Raw genomic sequence first — 24,428 nt, 5'->3', positions numbered from 1 at the left:
TCTTCTAGCTTTTGAATGCTTTGTGTAAGCCTGGGCCTTTGAATTTCACTGCAGTTCAGCGAATCTAACCCATTCATTACCAAGGGTGTCCTTTGGAGGTTTTGGACCGGGATGGGGGACAGTCAGGAGGTGGGGGTGGGCATTAGCGATGACTTTGCAGGGTAGACCTTCTGGCTTCTAAACAGCCTTCAGTGGAACGCCCGTCCTGCAGTTCTGTCCTGTGCTCTGTCTGGTTAGGTCATGGGCATTCTTCTTGCTGTCAGGAACAGTATGGACAGTCAGTTTCTGACCTTTGATGTCTTAGGCTCTTTAGAGGGCTGATGAGATCTTTGGGAAGAGGATGGAGAGAACTGTAGCTGTCCCAGTTATTTTGGTCCGTTTTTATTCCCAGGGATACATTCAGATTATGATGGCAAAATGCATTACTTATTAATTGGTTTGGGCCAGGTTACATACTGAGATCATGCTCAGGACAGATGACTGGAATTTTCCCCCAAGGACTTTCCTGAGAATAATGTCTTTGCTTTCTCTCATTGAAACCTAGGGTAAGCCATAAAGAAATAAACAAACACTCCCTATTGATAAACAAAGAGAAAATATGCCCCTGGCGTAAGGGGCGTGCCATGAGGCTCTTTCTAGCATTCTGTCAACTTCAATTAACAAGAAAAGCTACAGTGTTCATTACTCTTAGGTTACAAAATGGAAAGTGATTATTAACTGCTCTTAAGGGGAACTGTAATTACTGTATCACCAAACGCAGATAAGAGTATGCTGTTTCTCCTCTGCCTTCGCTTTAATGTGCTGGAGATTCCAACATATCTTCACACTGTTCTAGTTTAAAGAGTTTCCAGTGATCCACTATGCACCCAGGAACAAGAGCAGCACTTCTCTACCTAAAATAAACAAGTAGACACTCTTAGGAGTGGAGTGGAGACCTTGAAAGGTCTTGACCGAGGCTTAGTTGTTAGTGACCCAGTGGTGAAGCCAGGAAACTCTGGGGCACTTAACTTTATCCTGAATAGCAATCAGTGTCACGTCTGCATTCATGAGCTCAAACGGTCCTAGAGACTCAACGAGCTTAAGTGGTCTGACTAATCAGGTGACTGGGAAGGGCTCATTCCCCCTGGCTGCGGTCACCCTCGTTATTCATTTTGTGTGAGGGAGACACGGATGTCTGTATAACTGTGAACCGAGCACGTCAAGAGTGTGTTCAGTTCACATCAGCGTCTTTGCATTTTGTTGTCGCTGTTAACCAAGAAGCTATAATGTGTTTCTCTGCTGAATATCCCAGTTAAACTCAGGTAGTGAAATAACTGAATTTGGAGAAATCGCCAAAGTACTCCTGTGTTAACACCAACTTAACAGCCTACCAGACTCTTACTCGAAGGGCTACTGAGGAATCCAAAGAGGGAAGTCAATGCAAGAGGGCTGCTTGAGGATTTCAGGAAAGGCTTCTAGGAGGACGACAAAGAATTAGGTAACAAAGGGGGGGTGGGGTGGGTGAATGAGGGGTGGAAGTCATCCCAAGCCAAGGTGATGGTAGGAGGAAAGACAAGCTGTTAAGAAACAGCAGTGGAGCAGTGCTCTTGGTTGACGTCATTTTAAGAGTTCAGAATCCTGGAGAGCCTGGGTGGCTTAGTTGGTGAAGCATCTGACTCTTGATTTTAGCTCAGGTCATGATCTCATGGTTGGTGGGTTTGACCCCAGCCTCAGGTTCCATGCTGACAGTAGGTAGCCTACTTGGGATTCTCTCTCTTTCTCTCTCTCTCCCTCTCTTTCTGCCCCTCCCGTACTAGCTATCACTCAAAAATAAATTAAGAAAAAAAAAAAAGAGTTCAAAATCCTTTGCTGAACCATTTTCCCTGCTTTAGCAGCCTTTGGCAGGGCAGAAAGTCCTGCTCAGGCAGTGTGAGCCTGTCCCAGGTTGCAGAGGGATTTAGTAGCATGGCTGGATCTGGGTCATAGCAGTTAGCAGGTGCAATCTCAGCTCTTGCACTCCATGGGGGGCAAGTGTCCCCCAGGAGAAGAGTCAACGGATGCATTCTAAGCAGTTACAAGTTTGCACCTCCGAAATAAAACAAGGGCCCCATGGGGAGGGAGGGGGCAAATACAGAACTTCGAGAAATCAAGGTAAAACTTTTTTTAGCTTTATCCGCTTTATTTTCACCGTCCTGTTTTTTGTCCACCCTCACTCTGGGTTGAGAAGAAAAAAGGCAGAGCCAGTACACTTTGACAGCAATGACATATGACGGTATCTAGAGCTTCATTACCGAGGAAGTTAGTTATAGGTTGTCCATTCTGGTGTTTGGATTCCTCCCCATCCTCCTCCCCTCCCTCCCCCCCATCTCACTTAACCGTTTTCTCCAGCTGTTGTTGGTAAGGAAATGATAAACACGTGCATAGCTTAAGTATGACAATATTATACAGAGTGCATTTTTGCTGCTGCTAGATAAACTAGGCTCATGTATTGTAAAACCACAATGAGCAAGACACATCCCTTCCCTGAAATCGCGTATTTCCGTCTGGCTCTCCTATTGAGATATTTCCTCCTGCACTTCCTAGGTGGCCCCACCACAGAAGGCGGTTGCCATATCAAAGGACAGTTCAGTGAAGAGCTGGCATGCAAAAATCCGGAAGACTGTCTCCTTCTGTGTTCTTCTACTGGCCCTGAACCTGGGGACTCCGTCTACCCTTCTCTCTGGAAGCTGAGACAAAGGATCTCCGCAGCTCACGGATTGCTCGCTTCGTGCACGACACAAATCAGATCTAAGCACTCCGTCCACCCTCAGGTCTTTCTTCGGCCGTCACACACTGTGGCTCCTCCCTTCCGCCAAAGCCAGGTGGAAGGAAGGCGAAGCTGGTACCAGGTGTCACAGTGACATTCAGCACTGAATAGAAGATACACTTGCTTTTGAAGTTTCAACAAAACAAAAAGATCCTCTCCTATTTTTCAGCCTTTTTGCTCCATGCACAATTGAACGCAAGTTGATCTGGATTGGCCTTCTTAGTTTGCCTTTCACTGCCACGTTTCAGATTAAGGTTGGATGTATGAGCACGGGACAAAAAGGAGAACACCATTGCCTGAGGCGTTTACTTCAAGATGGTTAACTGGGCAAGTTCCATTCTTCACTAACGGCGGAAGGCGTGTTGTTATCTCATCCCTCCCTATTTCTGGGCTGCTCGGATCTTTGCACTGGCCTGGCACCGGCCGTGGCTTCCCCTGGACGCTGGAGGTGGGTGACCAAGGTGCAGAGCCTGAGGAATAAGGCTGTGGAGGGGGCTCCAAGTTCGGGAGAGAAAAGCCATGCCTGGAAACTGCAGTTGAGAGCACCATTTCTGTATTTCTGGCTTCACCCTCTTGCACATTCTTCAGCGTGCAAAGGGGAGCATTGTTTATCCACGCACATATTGGACTCTTGTTCCTCTTATCTGGTCTTCGTAACTGTCTGCTCGATTTTCATTTCTCTTCCCCGTGGTTTGATTAATTGCTTCTCTCTTGACCCTGAAGACATGGGCTTGTTCATGCCAAAACGCTGACCCCCACAGCGATGTGCCTGGCGGATGAATAGATCTGCCACACGGTCCTCCTTGTCTTGGTTAGCGACAGATCATCAGAGGGACTGTTGGCTCTGTGCTGTGGTGGGAACAAAAGACGTCCCTGTTGCTCAGTTGTTGTCTAGCTCGGTCAAGGAAGCAGTTTCTTTGGTGTAGGCAAGGTGAAGTTTTATTGAAAGAAGTATCCAAGATTACAATATTGTCAATTAAATAGTCATTTGATTGCTTATCTGCCTTTCTTTATAAACGTGAACTTGGTGATAGATGTATTCCTGAAAAATGTGTATTTTCAAACTTTAAAAAAATTGAGGCACCTGGGTGGCTCAGTCGGTTAAGCGTCTGGCTCTTGATTTCAGTTCAGGTCGTGATCTCGTGGTTTGTGAGTTCAAGCCCCACATCGGGCTCTGTGCTGGCAGTGTGGAGCCTGCTTGGGATTCTCTCTCTCTCCCCCCTGCCCCACTCTGTCTCTGCTCCTCCCCAACTCTTTCTCTCTCCCAAAGTAAATAAATAAACTTAAAAAAAATTATTATAACTACTAGCACAGAGGTGCTCTTTAAGACTGGTTAAATGAAAAAAATTTAAGTGAATAGTCCCTCTTTAGTTTCTAAAAAAAAAAAAAAACAAGTATACTAAAGGTTGAATTTGCTTAAAGCAAGGACAACCTGAATTGTGACACGTGTCACGTAGCATCACCAAAGCTACGAATACTTTGGAGGTGCGAATACTCCATGGCTGTGCTTATCTGGGTCTATTTACTCAGGCTGCGTTTTACACAGTCCCTGAATGCGGTCAACCAGCTACTTCTGTCCTGCTGGCAGATATCTCCTGCCAGTGACTCAGTATGACTTTATTTGAGGTTTGGAGTAAATGTTATCAGGGTTCAAATGACTCGAGGCATTGTTCGTCCGACTGGAGGCAGAATCGACGCCCCGTGACCTTAAGCACACCTACCTGTGAGTAGTTCTTAGCACATCATTCAATACAAGGTTGTTCCCTGGAAAATGACTCTGTCCATTTAGACACACTTTATCTTCATGGATGTGACTCCTATGTCTGATGAGGGAGAAGTGCTGTGCACAGGGCACACTGTGGCTTGCTCATGTTGGATGGGTTCCTGCTTCATTAGCATTTTGCCAGGGTGAGCCAAGAGAGGAGGACGACAACATTAGTGACACTTCAACATCCAAATGCGCTTTGCCTCCTTTCTAATGATGGGATTTAGCCACGGACTCCAATTAAATTGCAAAATGCTATGGCACTTATTGTCCTTGACAATTTTCTTGAAATGTGTTCCAAGCAAAATCCAAATGTCCCTTTGAGACTAAATTCTTTGTCTCTTCCTACGTCAAACCTGAGAACTAGGTTAGAATTGGAGTAACAATTTGTTAGGAACTTTTTGAACCTACCCCAGTTTACCCATAACGTGGTCTTCCAGTTTTACGGGAGTAATGACAGAGAGTTTTCTTAAAATGGGACGTGATGAAGGGGCTAAGTAATCTGGTCCTTGTCTAGGATGCTCCATCATCTGGGAGGGTCTGTGCCGTGTGTTCCGAAGGGTGATGAAGACCGTGCCCCTGAGATCCTTCCCAGACCAGAATGGGACACCCCAACTACCAGCTCAGTCATCAACCCTCAGTGCAAATGGTGCTACACTCTGGGGTGTGATTTTGCCAAGGAAGGTGAGTGACCCTGTAGACAATGCTTCCTGTCTCAGAATTACTCGTCGGTCCATTCCTGCTCTCCAGGAGTATGAAAGCCTATGATTTCCCATTTTCCATTAGTTGGTTACTCAGTCAATTCATTCATCCACATTTCACTGGGCCTGCTGAGCCCATAACACTGTGCTCCATGTTGGAAATGCCAAGCCGAACCCTGCATGTTCTCTGAGAGTGCACAGTCTAGCGGGATGAGGCATCTGTGTGTGCAGGCAGCAGGCACAGCCTCTTTGAGAAGTGCTGTGACAGAAATATGGACATGGCATCAAAGCAAATAAAGCAGGTGTCATTATGATGAACTAATGGTTGATTTGTATGCCGACCACTATGGGCTAGAGCTGAGACATTCTTCAGAATCACTCATTGCTCAGGATTGGACTTTGCCTTTCCTATGCCAGTGACACATGTGGACAGATGGGGACAGGAGGAGGGGGCTGTTCTTGGAGGTATTGGCTTTGTTATAGTGTCTACCCTGAAAAAAATGAGGACTGAAGATACAAGGCATACACCTCATCCTACCTAAATGGGGAGTTATTTTTAGACAATTTCTACTTTAAGGTATTTAAATCTTAAGGTATCATCTCGGAGCACCTGGGTGGCTCAGTCGGTTAAGCGTCCGACTTCAGCTCAGGTCATAATCTCACAGTTCGTGAGTTAGAGCCCCGCGTCGGGCTCTGTGCTGATGGCTCAGAGCCTGGAACCTGCTTTGGATTCTGCGTCTCCCTCTCTCTCTGCTCCTCCCCCACCATGCTCTGTCTCTCCCTCTCAAAAATAAAATAAACATTAAAAAAAAAAAGACATCATCCCAAGACATATCCTTAGATATGGACGGATAAATTGTTAGTAAATTTGTGGATGTGTCATGAATTCAGGATGTCAAACAGTACATCTGAGGATTTGGAAGTGGGAGAAATTTTTCAGCCACCAAAGTTATGCATATGGAAACAGAGACACACGAGGAAATATAGTAAAAATCCCACCAACATCAACTGAAATGGAAATCACCTGGGTAGAAAGAGTCTTAATTAAGGGAAATGCCTGCATTACAGATTAAGAAAAGTTTTTTTCACGTTTATTTATTTTTGAGAGAGAGATATAGAGTGTGAGCAGGGGAGGGGCAGAGAGAGAGGGAGACACAGAATCCGAAGCAGGCTGCAGGCTCTGAGCTGTTGGCACAGAGCCCAACACGGGCCTCGAACTCACAAACCGTGATATCGTGACCTGAGGCAAAGTCGGTGGCTTAACCGACTGAGCCACCCAGCTGCCCCTGCATTACAGATTTTAAAAATGAACCCAATTATTATTATTTACGTACTACTGAATTGGCATTCATCCTTTGCCAGCCTACGTTATCGGGGTGGGAGCGTGTTGCACGTGTGTGTGTGCACATGCATGCACACTGTGTCCTCCCTCCTTATCTAAAATGCAAGCTCCTGCATAAGGAATACAGTCAATGATATCGTAACAGCCATGCAGTGGGACCGATGATGGCCATACTCCTGGTGAACAGGTCTAGACTTGTCCAGTCGCTAAGTTGTCCCCGTGAAGCTAACATAACCTTGTGCATCTGCTACGTTAAGAAAAAGTGCAGACCTTAACAAAAACATACAAATAAATAAAAATAAAATGTAAGCTCCTCGAGGGCAGGGATTCATCAAATCCCTAGGACCTATGTGTTGAGCGAGTGCCACTGTTCCTGCTGCAGCTGCTTTTGGCCCCTCTGAACCCAAATCAATGGTTAAAATCCTGCCAACTCAGACCTGAGCAGGTGTCTCTTCACTTCCATCCCCAGCTCCTTCTGGGGACATTGGCACATCATTATGATGCTTTTGCTCACAGGCCCCTGAGTACTGGGAGGAGGACAGGAAGGGTTTCATCTTCTCTCTTGCCTCAGAAGAGCCCTGTAGTAACGTCTTCCAGGCTTCTGAAGGGGAACAGAGCCGGATGATGGCTGTTATGATAGCACAGTGTGTATGTGATGGAAAGCATGAATCCAAAGGAATTTGGAATGCACATAATGGAGTAATAAGGATGAATAGTTCCATTTAATCTGGTAAAGGAGCATCTAGTCGGAGGATCTGGAAAAGGCTTGATGATGTCAATGAAGACAGGGTCACAGCAGGGTTCCCAGGGCAACCAAGTGCATGTATCAGCACAGTATGAAAAGTTGCCAGGGCACCCGGCCGTGAATCCAAAAGTTAATCATTTTCATTTGCAATCAGGTGCAGTGACAAAACATAAAGGGCAGTCACACTGCCTAGATGTTTACGGGGAAAGCCACCAGTCCCCGTGAGCACTGCCTCTCACCCCTTACACTTAGAATGGAAGTTGCCGGAAGACAGGGGCTTCTGCTTCCGCTCACGTCACTCAGTACTTGACAGGTAGCGAGACTCCGAGGGTTGGGGGGGGAGGGGGGGTGGTTTCGTAGGGCAAACGCAAACACAGCCGAGAAAGGGCCACTCGAGTAGAAAGTGGGAAGTTGGAAGACTGCTGTCTTTATTGGACAAAAGGTCAACATTCACGAGGGAGGGGAAAGAAGTGGTGTTTGGGGGTGGGGAAGGGATGGGAGAAGAAATTCTTGAGCTGCAAATCAGGCTCAGGAATGTGGCTCAGGGAACAGAGGGAGTGAAGGAGGAGCTGTTTCTGACACTTTCAGGCAGGGGTGGGAAAGAAGCTGAGGAGAGCAAGTGAAGTGAGGGTTCGGAGGGCAACACTGGCAGCTCCACAGGGCTGAGGGCAGAGCAAGACCCTGCAATTCCCATCAAGCTCATGCCAGTGCTCTGATTGGACTTTCGCCCGCAGCCATGTTGAGCCACCCCAGTTTGGTGCTGAAGGCCTGTGGTGATGGCACCTTTCTTTCCAAACGAGTGTGGCTTGAGGGGCGGCACTCTGGATTCTACAGCTGACGCATGCTGAGTAGATGCACCCCCTCTAGGGCAAGGAGGACTCTCTCTGGTGACTTCCCAGCTCATACAACAATTAGTAACAGCAAACTGTGCTGGTTATTCTCTCTCGACCTCCCTGCCCATTCTGATTATCTCCTTCCTTTTGTGCTTGGCTGTGTGCTGCAGGATGCTGACCCCGCCCCGGAGGGCCTCTTCCCTTCCACTATCTGGGGCTCAGCCAATGGAAGGCAGCGGGAGAGAGAGGTCGGGGTACTTCTTCCCTGTTCCCTCCCTGCTCCTTCGTCTCCTCTTAGGCAGTTACCCTGTGTCTCCACAGCCTTGGCTTGCACTGGATCCTGGCAACACCACGTCCTTCTCCCCTGCTGGCCTGGGCTGGTAACAGCTTCCTAGCATCGCCCTTCTCCGGGAGCTGCAACACCCCTGCTTTGTTCCCTTAGCCGCGCCCACATCTCGTGTCTCCACTTTGACTACCTGAATGCCGCATCCCGAACTAACAGCACTAACTTTGTGAAGTGTTATTACCTGCCAGGCTCTAGGCTCAGTCCTCTGTGTGCACTAACCCCCTGAATCCTCCTGACACTTTATTTTTTAAAATTTAAGTCCAAGTTAGTTAACATATAGTGTAATAATGCCGGCACTTTACTGATGAGGTTGAGACCCGGAAAGATTAAGCCACTTACCCAAGGTCACAAGTAAATGGCACAGTCAAGGTCTGATCCTGTGCAGCTGCACACGAGACACCCAACACTAACCCACCGATCCATTCTACCCCTCCCCCTCCTTAAATCACTTCCTCGGAGCACAGCTAAAAAGGAGAACACGAGACCCAAAGAGCTCCAAAACACATCACAGAAAGGTTCATGTACTAAAGCTTATTCATAGGAAAATCATTCGGATCATAATTCACTCTTATTTTCTGCCTCATTCTAACAGGGTAGACTATTCCTGTTCCGGTGGGTCCCAGCTTTGGCCGCACAAGAGACTCACCTGGGGGCGGTTTAAACTATCCCCTGGCCCAGGCCATGCCCTAGACTAACGAAATCACAACTCTGGAGATGAGACTCAGACGTGGATGATTTTTTTAAACACCCAGGGGATCTCAGCATGCTGCAAAAACGTAGCCCTCGGCAGCAAGTGCTAGAAAGCAAGGCCTATGGGTGAGCAGGCCTGGTTATATAAATAAAGAGTAATTGCTGACAGCTGCCTGTAGGGAGGGCACAGAGGAGTTATGGAGGGTTTGCACAAGAACCAAAGCAGGGCGGTGGGGTGGGGGAAAGCATGATCTGGGTTCATCTAACGCCTGGGCAAAGTGATCCAAGGTCTGAGAACATCTTGTTTTCTTATTATTATATTAGAGTAATTGTCCTGAGTCACTTGAAAGGCTAGAATTATTGTCAATATGCTTTGTTTATCGAAGCAAGGAAAATGTATACCGTTTAGAAAGCTTTCCACCCCTGAATATGCCAGCAGTAAGGTTATTCTTAAATAGGGTAACTACAGGTATCTGGAAGACTCACTTAAAATACAATATTTTCGATTGATCTGTAGATGCCAAGTGAAAGAGGAATCGAGGTGTGACGGCACATGTCCATCAAAATACATCCGCTGACCTTTAGCAGAGGCTAAGTTCACCTGCTCCTAATTCATGGTCCCGGCTGACATTTTCATGTGTTTGGGTCCTATCGTTGGTGATTGCATAGAGAGGAGGGCTCCTCAGGCCGTGGTAAGAACACAGGACGGGGCCAGTGGTTAGTCCCCTTGGAAATGGTCTTGGCACGGGGAAAATGCAGGCATCGTGTGGTTCAACGTCAGACGCGGTCTCCTAATTGTTATTGTTGGTTGTTCCTTTTGGACTGGGGTTAGGATATTCCAACAATCTGTTCCTGACGGCAGACCAAACAACTTTTATTTCTTTCTTATGTTCTCACGGTTGGCTTTCTTGTTTATAGGCTTGCCTGTGAAGAGCGGGTGTTGGGGTGTGATACAGCTCGCATGCAGCCCCACAGCTGGTGGGGGTCCGGTGTGGCCCGTGGGCTCGCTGCTCCCCGCCATTGGCTGGGGGCTGTGCACTGACTGAGAGAAATTCAACAAGGGCCATTCCTCTGTGAGCACAGAGCCCCTCCTCTCTCTCCCGCCTCTCCCCCCCCACCCCTGCAACTCTGCTGCCACCAACCCCTTCCCTCCCTGCCCTCAAAGAACCCTGGTACTGTTTTTGTATTAGCTCACCATGAAACCAAAGATTTCGGCCCAAGTGTAAGGGGAAACTTTGGGCTGTGGCCCCTCGGGAAGGTCTTACACCAGCTAAGTTTCTCATCTGTGGCACGTCATTCCTTGTGGCGGTTACTGCACTGTGCCTTGTGGGATGTTTAGTGACATGCCTGGTCTCTACCCCCTAGATGCCAGTAGCACTCCCTGAAGTTGTGACAATGGAATCGCCAGTGTCTCCCACTGGGCAAAACTGCCTCTGGTGGAGAGGCGCCGTGCTAAGGAGAAGATACATGGAGACCCCAACCTTCCATCTCCAGTGGACACTGGGGTCAAGGACTAAACTATACTTAATGACTTTTGCCCTAACACCTGACTATGTCTTCCATCTCAACTTTTGTCACAGGGATGAGGAATTAGGCCTGTTCTATATAGATCCCCCCACCCCTTCCCTGGGTTGACTGGGATATTTCTAGAAGCCAGAGTTTCCCTAGGTGAAACGAGTGGCCTCAGAGTGGCTGATCTTCCTTATGGGGCAAGCCAGATATCCTGTTTGTTCTTCCAGAACCTTCTCCACTCTTTTCTGTTTTGTGCCTCAGGGTCTCACCTTTGTTTTCTAGTTGGAGGGAGAAAGGGGGTGAGGCAGAGCATTTATTCCCTAGCATCCTTCATCCTTCTAGGTGGCTGTGGGTTGGCTGGCTGTGCCCCTGGACCAAAGGTCTCAACTCCTATTGGGATGTGGGAAGGGAGGCATCTCTCATACTAGCCTGGACTGATGCACTATCCCGTGGTTTTGCTGTGTTCTGCTCTCACTCATAGCTGAGGCTGGCATCAGATCCTCTGAGTTCCTTCTAAATTAGGATAATTTGGATAGGTCCTATACTTCTCTCTGGAACCTTGTCTAATGCACAAAGTCATGAGGATTTGACATTGGAAATACATGAACTTTCCAGATCTCTTCTACCCCCGGAGTCTATAATAGTATGGTTGTGTACGGCTATGTGCTCCCTGCTAAGATTTGTGTAGGCGTGAGTTTGTGACCCATTCTGGTTTAGTTGAAGAGGGAATTCTGTGGGGAGGCTACTGGTAAAGTTTCCTCTTAAAAAGAGACGAAAATGGTTGTTCTCTTTATCCCACCTGTGGACGGTGTGAGAGGATCTGGAGCTACAGCAGCCATCTTGCTGTTATGAGAATAGCAGAGTCCAAAGATGAAGAAACCTTGGATCTTCTTTGTTTTTTAAGTTTTTATTTGCTTATTTTTGAGAGGGAGAGAGTGGAGAAGGGGCAGAGACAGAGGGAGACAGAGAATCCCGAGCAGACCCTCCACTATCAGTACTGAGCCTGATGCGGAGCTCCAACCTGTGAACCATGAGGTCAGGACCTGAGCTGAAACCAAAAGAGCCTGGCTCTTAACCAACTGAGCCACCCTGAGGCTGAAGGGGTCTTGGTTCTTGACGACATCATTCAGCCAATGAATTAACCAAACTCAGAACTACTCTTCTTCCAGAATTTTATTATGCAATAAACGTTCTTATTGTTCAAGCTCATTTTACTTGAGATTTCTGGTACTTGGGGTGTACCCTGAAGTACTCCAATGCCCTGTTTTAGGTGTCCATCTCATTTAACCCACTAATAAACTGGAATCTTTTGTTTGGACCCCCCTTTTCTTGTTGGAATTCTTTTCTTTTCTAGCAACAGTCACCACCCAGGTGACGCCACTTGCTGCTGTAAATTCCATTATCATGCAGACACTCATGACTCCAACCCCATATACACAACTGCCCACTTGACCTGCCCCTGGCATAGCTAATGGACGAGCCCAACTTAACATGTCCCCAACAAACTATTGGTACGCCCTCTTCTTCCTCAGCCTTCTGTATCTCAGTTAATGTCATCCTCTTCTTCTCCAGGCCAAAATATTAGAGTCATCTGTTACTCTTTTCTTATTCCTTTGTTTGAAATGCTTCCCCTACATCTAATTGTTTAATATTATGTTCCAAACATTTGTTTCTTACCTGTCCTGAGCACGTCAGCCCGAGTGAGTGCTCAAAAACAAGTCAGATCTTGTGACTCCCCTGCTCCAAACCCTGCAGTGACTTCCGTGTCCCTTAGACCACACACACTCTCCAAAGTCATCATGCTGCCCTGCAATGCCCCATATGTGTTGTGCCCTAGACCCCTCTCCAGCTAACTCTTTACTGCAACCATATGGCCTCTTTATTTTCCTCAAACACGTCGAGCAAAATGACCTTCACACTTACCACTCCCCATTCTGGAATATTCTTCTGCCAGCTTGCCTCACATCGCCTCACTTACTTCCTTTAGGCCTTTGCTGAATTGTCACTGCCTCCGAAAGAACTTCCTTTGCCACCACCTAAATTAGCATTCCTTTTCATTCTCTGCCTCTTTGCTCTGCTTTATTTTGATTCTTGCAATTCACCACCCCTTGACGATTTATTACATATGTGTTTACTGCTTATTATCCATCTCTCTGACTTGCATATGAACTCCGTGGGAGCAGGGATTTCGTTTTGCTCACTGCTGTGTCTTCTGCACTTAAGACAATACGTGGCTGTGGTAAGATTTGCTGGGTGAATGAGTGACTCAAATGGCACCATCCCCTTAGGGTACAGCAGAGAGCTTAAGTGGAATCTTAGGTTACAGAGAAGGGAGAAGAGCAGCTAAGATTAGAACCCAAGACTTGACTCTTCTGGTTTGGGGCTCTTTCCATGACACTGTCACCTACATGAATAAGTTCATGATCATTTTTTTTCTTCAAAGGTAATTTGCAATTTTACAGGGAACTGAGTCATCAAGTGCAGACATGGGTTTCCAATTAGGCAGCTTGTGTCAGCAAACTAGAAGGGGAGATTTTGTGTGTGTGTGTGTGTGTGTGTGTGTGTGTGTACAGGGGTGGAAAGTAGTGGTGGGGGGTGACGAGAGGTGCACGGGGCCTTCCTGGGTTTTGAAATCAGATCACATCATAAAACTACCCCATAGAACCAGTCTATATGTAACCTGGACACTTCTCTGCCCTATAGCAAGGGTCAGGGGTAGAGTAGGTGTATCATCAGGAAGGAGTCAGCTTTCTAAAGATGTTGGAAGTGATGAGAGAGAATGATTTATACAATCTCTTTCAGACTTCTAGATCTCAAAATGGGTGGAAGAGAAATTAAGGAAGCTAATGGTAAAGCTAGCTGTGGGAGATTTGCCTACATGTTGAGATCCTGTGTTGGGTACGTCTGAGGCAAACTCTCAAATACGACATTCAAAGAGTAGAAAGGGGAGTCTGTGTTCAGTATCAGGGTCAGGTCTTTTAAGAACAAACCTCCTAGAGCACCTGGGTGTCTCAGTCAGTTAAGCGTCTGATTCTTGACTTTGGCTCAGGTCATGATCTCACAGTTCATGAGTTCGAGCCCTGCGTTGGGCTCTGTGCTGACACCATGGAGTCTGCTTGGGATTCTTTCTCTCCCCCTCCCCTGCTGCCTGTCTCTCTCTCTCTCTCTCTCTCTCTCTCTCTCTCTCTCAAAACAAACATGCTTAAAAAAAAGAACAAACATCCTTCCAGCAAATTCAATTCAGCCTGTGATACTCAAATTGATGTGAAGCATATGTGAAGGTGTTAACCAGGTAGCCTAGTTTGTTATATAAGCTAATAATTAAATCTACCCTTTATCGGTTGCTTACTATGTTCCAGATGCTGTGTTAAGTGCCGTTAATGATAAAATCAACACCCATTGCTAACATTTATTTTTTGCTTAAAATATGACAAGATATTTCTAACTGTTTAGCAAGCTCATCTTACCCTCATGAGGGTCCTTATGAGGGAAGTACTAGTATTTTCTGCATTTTGCTGATCAAAAAGCTGAGTTGAATAGGGATTGTGTATTTCCGAAGATTGCTCAGCTCTAAATGGTGGACCTGGGATTTGAACCCAGGCAGTCTGAACCATGGCCTGTGCTATCTTAAACTGTATACTTGTGCTCTCTCATTTAATGCTCAAAATTCTAGGAAATAGGTACTATCATCCCCTCTTTATAGTCCCTGAATTGTATTGCTGTAAAACAATACTGGGGCTTAAGACTCTGGTGCCTTTAGCTCGTCAGTCTTGAAGAAACTGGTTGTTCTCCTTTATAGTTTGTGACTGAGAAATGTTTACAGTTCTCTATGCACTACAAACTAAAAAAAATTCTGCCAAGAAAAATTAAAGAAGATATAAATAAGTAGGAAGATAGAATTTATTCATGGATCAGAACACTCAATATTGGTAGGATGTAGTTCTCCTCAGACTGATTTATAGAATCAGCACCATCCCAATCAAAATCTCAGTAAGCCTTTTTTGTAGAAATTGACAAGTGGATTATAAGCTTCATATGGAGACACAAAGGACCTAGAATAGCAAAAGCAAAACAAAACAAAAGAAAAAAAGAAAAAAAATTTACAAAAGAAGAATCAAATTTGAACACTGGACTTCAAGACTTATTAGAAAGCTACACGAATCAAGACAGTGTGTTATTGGCTTAAAGATAGATAGTTAGGTCAAGGGAACAGAAATAACATATATGGACAATTGATTTTTGACAAAGGGGAAAGAAAATTAGGTGGGGAAACACGGTTCTTCCAACAAATGGTGCTGGTACAACTGGATATCCATATAGAAAATAATGAATTTCAATCTATACCTTCCATCATGTAAATATTAACTCAAAATGCATCAGAGATAAATGTAAAACCTAAAGCTGTGAAACTTCTAGAAGAAAATATAGGAGAAAATGTTTGTGACCTTGGATTAAGTGAAGATTTCTTAGCCACCACACTGAGAGGCATAGTCCATTAAAAAAAAGTTAATAAATAGGACTTCATTACAATTAAAAATGTCTACTCTTCCAAAGACAATGTTAAGAGAATAAAGACAAGCCAGACACTGGAAGAAAATATTCACGGTACATACATTTGACAAAGCAATTGCACCCAGAATAGATAAGAAACTCTTGACACTCAATGATAAGAAAACAACCCAATTAAAAAATAGACAAGATATATGAATAGTCATTTTATTAAAGAAGTCTTCCAGAGGTCAACTAAGCACATGAAAAGATGCTGAATAAAACCATAGGAAGGTATCACTGTGCACCTATCACTGTACAACTGTATGGATGGCTAAAATCAAAAGAAAAATCGAACCATACATAGTGTTGGCAGGGATGTGGAGGAACTAGACTAGAATTCTCATGTACTACTGATGGAAACATAAAATGGTACAACCACTTTGGAACACAGTTTGTCAGTTTCTTCGAAAGTTAGACACACATCTACCATGGGACCTACTCATCCATCCTAGGAATTTGTCCAAAAGAAAACAAAGCACACCCAAAAAACAAATAATCCAGTGAAGAAATGGGCAAAAGACATGAATAGACACTTTTCCAAAGAAGACATCCCGATGGCAAACAGACACATGAAAAGATGCTCAACATCACTCATCATCAGGGAAATACAAATCAAAACCACAATGATATACCACGTCCCACCAGTCAGAATGGTTAAAATTAGCAACTCAGGAAACAACAGATGTTGGCAAGGATGTGGAGAAAGAGGAACACTTTTGCACTGTTGGTGGTAATGCAAACTGGTGCAGCCACTCTGGAAAACTGTATGGAGGTTCCTCAAAAAATTAAAAATAGAGCTACCCTATGACAGGGCAATTGCACTACTAGGAACTTACCCAAAAGATACAAAAATGCTGATTTGAAGGGGCATATGCTCCCCAATGTTTATATCAGCATTATCAACAACAGCCAAATTATGGAAAGAGCCCAAGTGTCCATCCACTGATGAATGGATAAAGAAGATGTGGTATATACATACAATGGAATACTCTCGGCGATGAAAAAGAATGAAATCTTGCCATTTGCAACAACATGGATTGAACTAGAGTGTATTTTGCTAAGTGAAATAAGCCAGTCAGAGAAAGACAAGTATCATATGATTTCACTCATATGTTGAATTTGAGAAACTCAGCAGATGAACATAGGGGAAAGGAAGGAAAAATAAGATAAAAACAGAGAGGGAGGAAAACCGTAGGAGACTCTTAAATACAGAGAACAAACTGAGGGTTGCTGGAAGGGGGGATAGAGGGTGATGGGCATTAAGGAGGGCACTTTTTGGGATGAGCACTAGTGTCACATGTAAGAGATGAATCACTGGGTTCTACTCCTGAAGCCAAGACTATACTGTATGGTAACTAACTTGAAAATAAATTAATGAAAAAGAAAAGAAAAAAAAGCACGTGTCCATGCAAAAATGTTTATGCAAATGTTTATAGAACTTTATTTCTAATTGCCTCCAACTGGGAACAATCCAGGTATATATCAACAGGTGAATGGATAAACAAACACACTGCTGTCCACTCCTACAAGGAATACTACTCAGCAACAATGAGAAAATGAACTATTGATACACACCACAACATGAATGAATATCAAAATAATTATGCTCTGCAAAAGAAGCCAGGAAGAAAGGGCATATATTGTATGTTTCATTTATATTAATATCTAGGAATTGCAAACTAATGTATAATGGCAGAAAGCAGATTGGTGGTTTCCTGGGGATGGGATGGGAGGTGGAAGGGCAGAAGGTGGGATTATAAAGGAACACAAGAGGGGCACCTGGGTGGCCAGTCAGTTAAGCATCCAACTCTTGATTTGGGCTCAGGTCATGATCTCACTGTTCAAGAGATTAAGCCCCACATCCAGCTCTGTGCTGACAGCCTGCAGCCTGCTTGGGATTCTCTCTCTCTGCTCCTCCTCCGTGCATTCTCTCTCTCTCTCTCTCTCTCTCTCTCTCTCTCTCTCAAAATAAACAAACATTAAAAAATAATTATTAAAAAATATAAAGGAGCACAAGAAAACTTTTGGGGATCATGGATATGTTTGTTATTTTGATAGTGACGATGGTTTTACAACTGTATATGTGTGTCAACATTATCAAAATGTACATCTTAAATATGTGTAGTTCATTGTATGTCAGTCATACCTCAATAAAGCTGCTAAAAAAAACCCCCAGAGAGTTAGCACTTACAGACTTAGGAATATACGTGTGAGGACACAAGAGTATACGAACCCTTCCCTAGGTACACAGGGAGACACAGACACACACATGTGCACACACACACAAATCTAAAAACTCGAAGAGACTGCGGATAATGCTCTCAAGTTTTCAGGCCATATTCTTTATCCTCTTCATTCCTGCCCTCTGTGTATAGTTTTATACATAGTTTTATTCCTAGGTTCTGTAGTAGAGCCTTCTGACTTTATTTTCACTTCAAAAGGCTTTGTGTGAAATCTAATGCCTTGAGTGCACAAGACTGCAGACAGAACTGTGGGGTTGGGAGTGGAAAGGGACAGGGGTAAGATGCTAACCTATCACCCAGCAGGTGAGAGGTGCCACCTAACCTTTCAGCTTCTGGAAGCTGAGTTTTGTAATGAGCTGTCACTGTATTTATCACCTAACAATTACTGCAATTGGATAAGGTGCGAGAAAACCTGGAAAACATTACTCTGTCAACTATTCGGTATCTTTGATGAAGCTGTCTGTGGCAGGGTCCCAGATACAATAGAAAATCGGCACGCGGCCTGTTAAAGTGGTTTAGGTTCTTTCCTTCCCTTTATTCTGCAGGCTGCTTCCGGCTTACAATATGGCAATTGTTCTGTCAATTATTAGAACATCCTGATCTTGACTTTACGTATGCTTCCGTCAAAATTGCATGGGGCTGGTTCAGTGACAGTTCAAGAAGAGCAGAGTGAAGCCTGAGCTGTGGCTACGTAACAGTACTGCATGCCCAGGTGGACTCCAGAAGGTGGTATTTACCTTGAAGAACACATCATGGTCTCAGGTCTCTCAGGTTCATAAAAGGGATTTGGTTGGCGTGCTTAGGGTGGGACCAGCTCATAGCCATCAGATACAATGACAGTAATTTAAAATAATAATTACAACTGGCAGATAGACCAGAAAGCATTGAGACAGTTCTGTCATGAGGAACCAAATTATCACAGGGTTGCCTGGTGTCTACAGAATCAGAAGAAAAGGGCTCTTAATTGATCTTAGAATGTTGCTGTCAATGGCTTGGGCACTCTTGCTCCTAACAGAGATAGTCTCATCAAGGGAACCATAATGCTTTGGCCAACATTGCCAAGACTGTGTCTTCTTTAGGTGCTTCCATGTTGATGGACTGTGCCATCCAGAGGGCCTCTATGACCCTCTGGCTCTTTTTCCTGCTCTTTTGGTTAACCAACTCCTTCATTCACATAGTCTTAATCCAAATAGTTACAATGCAGTTAGTAAGTTTTCTGCTTACTAACTTATAATCACATGTGCATCCTTCTCATTACCGTACCCCCAGATCAGTGGGGCTGAAGTCTGAGATGCTTTTACCCCTTCTATTTTTTTATATATATAAATGGATGGTTTCTTGGCTTCCTTCCACAATTGGCCAATTACGTCCTTTCTGTTTTACTAGGTTTATGCACTTTATGTATGCCTTTCACTAGTTTAACTCTGAGAGCTGCCTTATTTCCAAGTTCTTTGGAGGTACCTAACAAGCCTGCCTCCATTTCTCTTGCTCACCATGCTGACCATTGATCTGAGTCCAAGCTTTGCCATAAACTATCATGGGATTCAGCAAATCCATTCGTCTCACTCGCTTCATTGTGACTGTTAGTAACGTGGACACAAGGACACAAGTAACGTGGACATCCCAACTCACAAGGATGAAAAATTTTTATAAAAAAGGGGAAGTATTGAGAATGAGGTAAAAAGATTGAAAAATAAAAGCACATGTAATTACATTCTGCACTATTTTTAATACCTTATCTGTGAATCTAGGAAATGTGATTGTGCTTTGGTTAAATGAAGTAATATAATTTGGCACTCACTCTATAAATCTAATTCTATTATTACTGTTATTTATGTATTTTATGTAATAAAATACATTATGTGTAATAATGTTTAGTTTAAATCAGCTCCTTAGTTTCCAGCCAAGTGGCATGTATTATTTTTATTTCTTTTCCTTCCCTAAAACTGATGAAAACTAACATAAAGCCTTTAACGACTCAACATCAGAACTCCAGGTGAAAATTTTAAGATTCAGGCAAAAAATCCAGATATACAAACTTTGCGATGATAAAGTCAGACTTAAAAAAATAGGTATGTAACTGAGGGATCAATAGACATTGATATAGATGGTCAGAAGTGTGGCAAAGGTTCTGGGGTGCCTGGGTGGCTCAGTTGGGTAAGCATCTGACTCTTGGTTTTGGCTCAGGTCATGATCTCGCAGTTCATGAGATCGAGCCCCACATCGGGCTTTGTGCTGCCAGTTCAGGGGCCTGCTTGGAATTCTCTCTCTCTTCCTCTCTCTCTTCCCCTCCCCTGCTTGTGCATATGCTTAGTCTCTCTCTCAAAATAAATAAACTTAAAAAAAAAGAGAAAGAAATGTGGTTCATCCGGATTCCCACACAGGAGTTCTTTCCACTCGGGTTTTCCACTGTTCTCCAGATAGTGTTTAGAACCTGTCAAAGAGACCATGCCTGCACCCATTTCTTTATCCTCTATTAGGTATTTTCTGGAAGTCTCTGTCTCTTCTCATTTGAACTCAGCCGTGGGGAGGAAATCTTTCAAGACATATCCTCCATGAGCCAACATAATGGTTACAAACCAGGCTGACCCCATCCAGACTTTCTCTCCCTATCAGCTGTCTCCACCCTGTAAGCTATCTTGACAGAATCAAGAACAATATGCAAGGCTTACTAGGTGACTCTTGGCCTCTGAAGAAAGCTTTACAGTGTATTCTGTTTCTATTTTTCTTGACTTTCCGCAAAGTAATTTTATATCCTTAGGAGCCAAGAAGCATTTCCCATAATTAGGGTTTGCTACTGGCGCTTCCTCCTTGAAACATTCATCTGTCCAGCTCTCAGATGGACAAGACTGCATCGGAACTGTGGGTTTTGGAGCAGGGTGGTCGTAGTCCTCCTCACCCTGGAGTCCTGGGTAGAAAGCTCTAGAAACAATGCTCCAACTGTATCTTGAGATTTTATGAGCCTTTTTATACATTAATTGGAACTAATAGGAATGGGCAAGAGGCCTTTTGGCCAGCACTGAATTGAGCTGTCACTGATTGGCTCTGTGTAACTCTGGGTCTCGGTTGCCTCAACTGGAAAACACTCGAAGGCATTGAAAGCAAAGGGGCATCTAAGGACTCTCTGAGACAAACACTATTAGCATCTGTGCACTTGTCAACGTTTGTCAGCCATCTCTGGATCACTGGAATGCTGGTGGACCAATTCTCCACTTTCCTGGCCTGCTTGCTAAAACGTCCCATACCTTTTCTCTTTTTATCTATGCTGCTGGAAAGGAAGGACTCTGAGATGGTGGAGCCACATGGTGGAAGACGCCCAGATGCCTGAGGATAGCTGCCCAGGAGAGCCAGTGACGATCACAGGAGTGAGAACACAATTGTATTGTGCTGCAATGCCAAGGTTATGGGGCTTACTCATTACTGCAGCTCATTGTAATACTAACCTGACTAATGTGTTCTTCCGGCCCTAAAAGTCTGTGTAGCTAAAGAATGGCAGAGTACAGGGCTGAGTCAGAAAGAGATGTGAATACAAGAGAGAAGCACTAGATGTAAAGCTACTACTTAATTGGATGTTGTACTCAAAGATGCTTCTCTAAGTGAGCCAGGGAAAGAGCAAAGGACTCTAGGTAATATTTAAACGTTAGGGGATGCATGGTTCCTCTAGTGTAACGAGGACTCAGTGTGTGTTACAAGGCCCTAGTCAAACCCAGAGGAATACTTTTTAAAAGAAAATAAAGGCAAGTTGTAGGGAACCCTCCTTCATCGATAAGAACACAGAGTAGGTCTAAGGATAGAAGAAGCTCACCAACTCCCGGACTTGTGGTGTTAGTATGGAGACAATGAGCACAGAGCCGTCTTGGACTTCTCGCTGATCATAATGCTTCTGTTGTGCTACTTCTAGAATTTTTGTTGTTGCCATAGGGAAAGGGACCACTTCTGGGTGGCTGCTGATCATTTGGGAAAAACAGACCGTTTCTCTCATGTTCTCAGTTTAATCCATTTTCAGAATGGATTCCCACAGATAACGCTTTCGTCTTGACTTATTTTTACTGAGTGAAAGTACCATTTTCAAGAAACCCCCAAAGCTTCATATTTTAGAACAAATGAGGCCTCATTCTGTGGGAAAAGAAAGCCACAGAAGACACTGGGAAACCACATGGCCCCATGTTAAATCAGGGGAAGTCTGGTAGGGATGTGAAAGCCCGTCTGCGCTCAGGGGTCACTTTCTGTGTTCCAGCTCCTGTTTACTTTCTGGACCCCGGTCAGGTGTCTTTTTGACAGTATAATTTCTGCAGCACAGATGGGCTTTGTGATCCCTAATCAAACACAGAAAGCCTTTAGCAATCCCATCCAGAGGAACTCCATTTACCTTGATTTAGATGAGAAAGTTAAATCTCTGTCCAGACGGAGCTTCTTTGCAGGACACGCAGCTCTTACACCTGCAACTCTGAATATGCTTCCCATTTTCCAGACAAGCTCAGGGGATCTGCATCCCCCAGTAAAATTCCTGTCTGCACTAAATTGCCTTGTAGTAGTGATTTATACCTCAATAAAACTACATCTTGAAAAGGAGAATTGGTTTGATTCTATAGCTGACATAATTTATGCATGTTTTAGCTTTGGAATGCACAGTATTTGTACAAGGGGAGAAGTCTTTGTGATGAGATGTGTACATCTACATCCACAGAACTAAATGACAATGAAGACAGCGGAAATGTCCCCAGGCATCTAAGCACTGAACTCCCATTCTTACTGACACAACACCCACAGCCTCAAGCAGGGGGCCTCAAGATTTTCCAGGTATCAGAAACCCCCATGGGGCTTGCTAAAATTACACATGCCTGGTCTTCACCTTAGACCTCCTGATTTAGATTCACTGTGAATGGGATCCAGGAATCTGTTTTGACAATCTTCACCAGTGATTCTGATCACACCAGAATTTGAGAAACATCACTTCTCAGCCTTTTGGCTAAGATCAAGTGCAGAATTTGAGAAACATTTTCCCTCACGTTACGAGATCAAATGTCTATTTCTGGTTTGAAATTGGTTACCACCGATTAATTATTTGCTTAAAGAAAGGGAAGGAAACGTACGCTTTTGGAATGCCTTCTTTGCCAAGCATGTGCCCGACACCCTGAAGTGTATTTTTTTCTTTGAATCTTTCCAACAGTCTAACAAAGCTGGCTTACTTACCCTCATTTTGCAGAAGAGACATTGGAGATTTGGAGAGGGTAAAGAGTATTAGTAAATAGTGGGGAAGAGAGTTGAACCCAGATCTCTTTGTCTCCAAATAGCATACTTTTCCCATGAGGCCATATACCCTGACCATTCTGCTGGGCATTTTTGATGCACCCAGAATTGGGCCAAGTGTTTTAGGGTTCATAATAGGTCACCGTTTAAACTACTGAGAGGTATTATGAGAAATTTCTTAAGAAGATGATGGTAAATCTATTCATTCACATGGGGAACCTCTGCTTCCTTATACTGTAGACACCCAGTGTACCGACCAGAGACTCCACTTGACTGAGCAATCCTCTGTCAGCTCCCAAAGACCGGGTGATTGGCAACTCTCAACTGAGTCTGCCTGAGATTGTCCTCAGCTGAAGAGAGCCTGTTCATGAATATCATGCCTCTTTCCTGGGGGCAGCCTACACCCCATGACTAGTCCTTGCAGGAGTAAAATGGCCTAGTGCCCTTGCTTCAATTCCCAACAACTCTCCACATGCCTGGAGAGTTCTGTGGTCATCCTGGGCCTTGACCATGACTTCACTGCAGTCCCCTTATGCCTAATTCTGCTGTCTTCATTGCTTGTAGGTTTTCCTGAGAGCATCTACCATAAACCCCTGCAGGCCAATCTCTGTCTCTTCAGAGTCTGCTTCTCTTAAGAACGTGACCTGTGATGTTGTTAGATCTAATTTTCCTTGTGGATAAATTATGGTTATGTTCAGGCAGAGTAATGGGCTTAATCGTGTCCCCCTCCAAATTTATACATTCAAGTTCTAGCCCACAGTATCTCAGAATGTGACTATATTTGGTCTTTTAAGACGTGGTTTGGATATAGGGCCTTTAAAAGAGCATTTAAGGTAAAATGTGGGTGGGCCCCAATCCAATATGACTGGTGTCCTTATAACAAGAGGAGATTAGGATGCAGACTCACATGGAGGGAAGACTGTGTGAAGACATAGGGAGAACTTGACCATCGACCATCTGTAAACCAAGAAGAGAAGCCTCAGGAAAACCAGACCTACTGACACCTTGATCTTGGATTTCCAGCCTCCAGAACCATGAGAAAATAAATTTCTGTTGTTTAAGCCATCAGTCTACAGTACTTATTATGGCTAGCCGAGCAGACTAATAAAGGCAGATTTAGAGGTACTTCTTCATTTCAGTCCCTATTCTTTCATCTTCACTCTCAAGGAAAAACCTTGGAAATCTGAACAAGTTAAGCTGTCCTTTAAGTGTTGGGACATAAGGTATTCATTCTCAGTACATAAAGTTTTCATATTCCTTAAAATATGTTAGAATAATCAAAATACTATTTTTAAGGGCTGAAAAAAGAGTATGTGAATTACTCCACCTCATTGCATCTCCCTTTTTGGGACTTTACAAACCTAGGGCAGGTGTAAATGCAGTTTGATGACTATTTTAGACCTGGGGTGAACGTGTATTTAATCGGAAAAAAAGGACAACATTTTCAAGTCCTGTCAATCGATACATTTTGACCATCCGTGAAGCAATAGTCCACCTGGATTTTTCTTCTTTAGATGAACCATGACGGACCATGTCCAACTGCCAACTTCCTGCCCTAGTATAACGGGGAAGACTGAGGAATGTCAAAAGAAGACGTTTGCAGTTTAAAAGGTTTTTATTGCCAGTGTTCTTGTTTTTCTGAGCCAGCTTCTCTATCATCCCCAG

At 44.3% G+C, this 24,428-nt stretch overlaps 1 protein-coding gene and 1 long non-coding RNA gene across 3 annotated transcripts in view; one reads left to right on the top strand and one right to left on the bottom strand.

Moving 5' to 3' along the window:
• The window catches only part of NEDD9 (neural precursor cell expressed, developmentally down-regulated 9), a 183,728-nt gene that overhangs the window by 89,338 nt on the left and 69,962 nt on the right, over window positions 1–24,428 (bottom strand). The window lies entirely within an intron of this gene.
• LOC128777716 (uncharacterized) overlaps window positions 2,509–24,428 on the top strand; it is a 34,841-nt gene continuing 12,921 nt past the window's right edge. Inside the window, exon 1 of the long non-coding RNA XR_008423047.1 lies at window positions 2,509–3,233. This is a non-coding gene — a long non-coding RNA (uncharacterized LOC128777716). The remainder of the gene's footprint in view (window positions 3,234–24,428) is intronic.

This window comes from Panthera pardus, unplaced genomic scaffold (genome assembly GCF_024362965.1).
Source record: "Panthera pardus isolate Hobbes unplaced genomic scaffold, ASM2436296v1 HiC_scaffold_17, whole genome shotgun sequence".
In the NCBI taxonomy this organism is placed as follows: domain Eukaryota; kingdom Metazoa; phylum Chordata; class Mammalia; order Carnivora; family Felidae; genus Panthera; species Panthera pardus.
Note: the sequence above shows the minus strand (reverse complement) of the source record. Positions and strands in the feature narration are given on the sequence as shown.